Source organism: Pyrus communis, chromosome 9 (genome assembly GCF_041283825.1).
Source record: "Pyrus communis isolate YQ-2024b chromosome 9, ASM4128382v1, whole genome shotgun sequence".
Taxonomy (NCBI): Eukaryota; Viridiplantae; Streptophyta; class Magnoliopsida; order Rosales; family Rosaceae; genus Pyrus; species Pyrus communis.
This window is the reverse complement of record NC_142573.1, coordinates 10,676,562-10,682,798: the sequence shown is the minus strand read 5'-3', so window position 1 is coordinate 10,682,798 and position 6,237 is coordinate 10,676,562. Positions and strand designations below refer to the sequence as shown.

The window sequence follows — 6,237 nt, the reverse complement described above, 5'->3', positions numbered from 1 at the left end:
AGGTGTTAAGCGAGACGATGGTTTGCTATCGGTCAACACTAACAGATGTTGGTATAACGACGACCCTTACATTTTGGCAATGATGGCTAAACAAATTTTCTATATAGATGACCCTAAGGCCGGGAGGGGATGGAAAGTAGTTCAGAAGTTTGAGCACAGAGGAGTGTATGATATTGCATATCGAGATCCTGCGGCCAATGACGATTATGGTGACGTTGCTGACCAACAATTAGAGACTTCAACGGCACTTGGTGAAGATACAATGCGGGATATAACTATTACACAAAACCCGTATCAGGTAGTTGGAGGTCCTGAAATCGAAATACCGATCAATTCCATTACGATTGACCTCGGGGATCTGCCGCTATACAATGCACCCGAGCCCGCGAACGATGATGTTGATGTGCCTACAAACGAGGAGGAATGGGAGTCTGAATCTGACGATAGTGATGATCTTTACGAGGATTAATGAAAAATTGTATTGAATGGTATTCAAAAATTTTGTATACAAACAAAAGCTTCCTTTAAAATTTGTAACAAAATTAAATTAAAAAAATATATTTATTTATTTAAACCAAAAAATAAATTAAATTTATAGTTATGAACGACGACATTTTATAAATATTTGTCGTGCAAGTATTTAAAAATTCATTTAAAAAAAAAACTGGTTACTCGACAAAAGTTTAAACATCTTCGTCGCGCAAAAATGTAAAAATTTGATTTTTTTTTTTCCCAAAATTGGGCACGTATGTACTTCGGTGCCTTCAATTCATTTCACTCTCTTTGTCTATCTCAGACTCGAACTCCTCTTAGATCCAAGCTTCTCTCTCTCTCTCTCTCCATTCAATCAACCTCTTCACTCTATCTTTCTCTATCTCATATTCAATCTCAGTGTCTCCCTTTCTCCCTCACTCGCACTTCCTCGGTTTCTCTGTCTCTCTGTCACTCTCCATTTCGAATCCACAGCACTCCTACACCACATCGCACGCAAATTTACTAGGTAAGGACCCAGTTTCCCTTAATTCAATTATTTATAAGTGCAATTTTCTGAATTTTGATCTTCAATTGTTTTAGTTACAACATTTAGGGATTTAGGGTTGGAATTGGGAATCCTGGGACTTAGGGTTGGAATTGGGAATCCTGGGTTAGGGATTTAAGGTTGGGATTGGGAATCGTAGTTGTTCATGGTGTAGGGTTTTCGAATTAGGGTTCGAATTACATATTTACAAGTTGGGGAATTTTTTTTATTTAGGGTTTTAATTATGAGAAATCAGTAGAGAAGGGAATTTAGATGTCCAATCATCGTTGAAATAGCCCTGTGTTGAAATTGAAAGCGGTATCTACACTTCTATTTTCTTTTTTCTTCTTTTTTCCGTCTAAACTATTGTCTGTGTATTGTTTCTATTTGTTTTATTTTCTCATCATTTTTATGGATTTGAGATTAAAAAAAACTTAAACTCTATATCTATTTATAGAGCTAATTGCTTGCATATTATTATATCCAGTTCTTACTTCTCCCTTAGCCTAGCATGTTTATCTCATTCTTCCCCCACATGCATGTATGGGTAAAAGTACACAAAGGAATATATTGCATGTGTGCAGTTTTAGTTGAATGAATAATACTCTTTGCTCTTAGTATGGATGGAGGACCCCAAATCCTAGATTTGAAGAGCTGGGAAATATAATATGAACACCTCTACTGTATGAGGACTGTTTTGTATTGTGATGATCTGCGTGTCATTCTTCTTCGACCAAGAAGAAATACATGGTTTTTTCCTTTTGGTGGTGAAGAAATAAGGAATAGGCAGGTATTTGAGGCAGTTGGAGAATGAGTTTTATCATTCAAAGGAATCTTTGACCCAATGTAACTTGGTTGTAAGCTTTATTTTTTTTTATTTTTATGATATGTGACATTCTCCACCCTCTTGAGATGAGGTTTTTTTTCAAATTACAATGACATCTTCTAGATATTCCATGTGTTATAAAGTTTTTTGGGGATTTCATATTATCTTTACGAATGGATGGCTGTAATTAACATACATTACAAACTAAGCCTTCATATTGGAACCTAATATGTGAAATGTTTTGGTAATTGTACAAGTCAGAAAATAAAATTAAGCTTCTATCACTCTTTGGATGCATAAAGCATTTAGTGTGATGTTTGTGTGCTTGAAAGATCGAATAACTTATAATTAGTGGCTTCAAGCATTGAATAAATCATGGTTTGTGGTTTTTTAGGTTTTCTTGTGTTGTTTTCATTCACCTTATATATGTGAAATGAAATGCATATAATAAGATGATATCTAAATAGATTCATGATTGTTTTTGCAGATGTCAAACTTAATATCAAACCGGCGGGCAGCTAGTAAGGGCAATCAAACACCTTCTCAAGGAGGTAATGTGACTGCCACCTCCAAATCTGATATGGCCACGAAAGGTGTCCCTCTAGTTGCATCTTTAGGGCCAACGGTGTCTACGGCTACTGCGTCATCGACTTCTTCGGTGACCCATCATGTCCTAAGCGCCCAATGGATTCATCAACGGCCTCGGACTTCTGAGGAGGCTCAGCCGTCTGGTGACACTTCCTCTGTCCATGAAGAGGGGTCCTAAATAGGTAAGCTTGCTCCTTCCCTCCCTCCCGCCTTCTCCTCCTCTTCTGGTGTATATTAGTGTAGATAGCTTATATGCAAACACATTTAACCAAAAAAAATAGGGAAAATGTAATTATGGAGATGCTCATTTAAAATGATTCCATATCCTTGCCTCTATACACCAGTTGAAGTACTTCAAGCACTATAATCGTTTTGATCTTGTTTTCATAGCGCATCATAATTAAATACTATTCTTGATCTTTGAAGAAACTTGTATGATTCATAAGAGCTAAGGACACCTCCCTAGAAAACCAAATGTGATATAAAAGGAAGCATATATTAGCTGCTGTAAGTATAATTTTGTTCACTGAAACATTAAGCACAAATATCTCATTTATTGTAGAATATGTTTATACAAAATGCCTCTTATTTAGCAGCCGCCTTATGCACAAAAATTATAAAAATATATATGTAAAGAGCATATTATCATGTATGTGTTAGAGAATGTCTTAGCAACTAGAGATATAAAGTGCAAATTTACTACATTATTAGTTGCAGATAATCAAACTTCCACTTAAAAGATGGATATTCACCATTTCCCTTGAAGTATAGAATGTGAACTTATCTTGTGTAATTAAAATGAGAACCATAATATAATTAAGGAATCTTATCCTCTCTAATAATTGAGCAGCAAAGTAAAAAATATTTGATGCAAATCGAACTAATCTTTTAATTTATGCAAAGAATAACATACATGCCAGCTAGTTATTTTGAATTGTGATTTTGACCTATATTAATGATTGTTAAGTAGCACTGAGAAGTCATATCAATAAGTTGGAATTTTGTTTTTAACATCCCCAGTTGGTATAAACTTTTTGAATTGTTGGGTTGATGTGTTGTTTTTGTTGTTATATTGTGTGCAGGTTTTTGGAAATGTTATAGTTTTAGGGGAGCTTATGTCGATTTTTCAATAGAAAATAGAATTCGTCTAATGTTTATTTTGTTTATTTGATAGTTAAAAAAAAAACCAGGGGCCCTTGCAGACTACAAAAAACTTCTCAGACCACTCGTACCATGCCCAGAAGATCACCATTACGTGGGATCCTCGACATCGTGCATCTGCAACAAAGGAGTAGCACAATGCGTTGGTCACCGACGTTGGCTGTGTTATTAGGAACCATTGCCCCCTCAGGTGGGAGTCATGGAGAGCTGTGCCACAAGAAACCAAAGACGCCATGCTTTATGAATTATCGGTTAGTATTTTCAACCTCAAATACTAAATTTTTATTAAAGTATACAAATATTATAAATTTTAACTACTATTTATTTGTTGAGTTTTGCAGCATCACTATGAGCTCTCCAACCTCAATTCCAACCAAATGGAGTACATCAAGGACCTTTGCTCCAGTAGGTTCACTCAATGGAAAACCAACCACCACAAGCATTATGAGCTATATGACGGTCCGGTGGTCGCTCTAGAAGTTAGGTGCCCTATACAGTTGCTGGACCATCGGGATGAATGGGAGTGGCTCTGCAGCCATTTTCAAGACGAGAATACTTGGTATGTATAATTTATATTTCAATAATATATTAATAAAAAAATTTACACTTAAAAAAAAAACATTTCATTTTTTTCATTCATTTGTTATAAATATCTAAACTAATACATTTTTTTTAATTCAACAGAAAAAAGGTGAAGGCAAACTCGATCAATCGGTCGAAGAAAAAACTTCTTCACCGATCCGAGTCATGACGCTTCTCTTATAGGTTCGAGGAGCGACGTAAGGTAACTGTATATTTATTTTAAGTTTTCAATCTCTTTATTACACAATTGGTAATCCATGTTAACACTTTTTAAATTCTTTTAGGGGGGTCAAAGTTTCCTGAAATTGGCAAGAATGTGTACGTTCGGCCTGAGGATGAGCTGACAGAGCAACTTCATGTAAGTTCTTTCAAATTTATAATATTCAATTTGAATTAATATTAATTACATGTATATTCAAATTAATTTGATTTTTTCATTTTTCTAGTCCACCATGGTGGAGAAGGGTCAGACAGTTCTGGAGGAGGTGACTTCCCAGCTTCCCCTAGAGACCCCGATCGAGGATGTGTTTCCCCTTGAGGATGCTGGGTTTCAGATCATGATCGACACACTTGATCAGACCCTCGGTCGTCGGCATATGAATGTTCACTGGGGGCTTGGGAAAGCCTACCTTCGAGACCCGTCTGCCTTATCCTCTAGGCAGAGAATTAAACAGGTCAAAACGCTGACATCTGAAGTGGCGGGCCTGAAGGAGCAGATTACGGCCCAGCAGTCTCAGATTATGGCCCAAAACAATTTGATAAACCAAATACGTCGCGCACTTCAGATCTCTGGCATTCAAATCCCTGACGTTGAACTACCTCCAGAAATGACCTCCCAGCCCCCCACAGCAGCAGCTACATCCTCCTAGCCCCCCCGTCGCAGCAGCTACGACCTCCCAGCCCCCTTACACAGCAACACACCACCAGCCGGCAATTGTGACGTGGCAGACTTCTTTTTTTAGTTTTGTTTTAAATTGTTTTCGAATTTAAAAATACTTTTTTCCATTGTATGTGCATTTACAATAATTTTTCAATTCGATATTCTTCTTTACATTTTCTATTTTTATTTTCATTAAATTCACTTTTACATGAACGAAAAAAATAAACAAAAAATAAATTATTTATAAAACTAATTTACAAATAAATAATAGATTATTTAAAAAACTAATTTTAAAATCTTACGACAGCCTCTATATACGTCGTGCAAGAATTTGTGGGTCAAACTTGAATGTCCGTCACGCAAGACTTTGAGGGTCGAACCGGGTTGAAACCCAGTTTCGTCGCTCGATACGCGCAACGACCACGACTTCTGTTGCGCAATCTTCATTTTGCGCGATGAAGACATTTCCTCCGTCGCTGCCTGATGTCACGAGCTTTGCGCGACGGAGTCTTCGCCGTCCAATGTTTCAGGTGACGGTTTTTCCCTTTGCGCAATAGTTTCCCCTTCGTCACCCAAGAAGTTATTCCTAATAGTGCAAACTAATGAGCAGGGTTCAATATTTCATGTCGTAAGAATTATTTCAATATTTCATGTTGTAAACTGGTCTCATTTAATAACCACATTGTATGCTCATCATATATAAAGTCTGGTTCAAGTTAATATTTAGTATTAATTCCGTTCATCCTGAGTTCTGGTTCATGCATAGTCCTTAATAAGGATTAACTTATTCGTGGAATGTTGTTCTGCGTCCACACTACACCATTCTCATAAGAAGCAAAGCAGTGCAGAAAGCCCTAGTAGAAGGAGTCTTGCTCGACAAACAAAAGCTGATGAAAGCCGTTCTTTCGAGTTATATTACATTGCAAGTCTTGTGATGTAATGATAATTGGAGCATGTCTATTTATATAAGATTATTTACATTGCAAAACTATTGTACATTGAAATGTGCAGTGGCTACACTTTTTTTTTTTTTTTTTTTTTGGTTAAATAAATAGATTTGATTTATGGTGCTATTATTACCGAATATGTTATACTAGATTTGTGCACCATTTGAATTCTACGACTCAACCTACATCCATCACTTACAATTTTTCCAACACTCCGAAGTAATTTTTTAAGTAA

At 36.3% G+C, this 6,237-nt stretch overlaps 1 long non-coding RNA gene across 1 annotated transcript; it reads left to right on the top strand.

Annotated features, from left to right (window-relative positions):
- The first annotated feature begins 760 nt into the window (after window positions 1-760).
- Window positions 761-5,228, top strand: LOC137744163 (uncharacterized). The gene is made up of 7 exons (XR_015966313.1): window positions 761-1,000; window positions 2,332-2,614; window positions 3,607-3,844; window positions 3,935-4,152; window positions 4,278-4,377; window positions 4,460-4,533; window positions 4,622-5,228. It is a non-coding gene; the product is annotated as an uncharacterized LOC137744163 (long non-coding RNA).
- The last annotated feature ends 1,009 nt before the right edge of the window (window positions 5,229-6,237 follow it).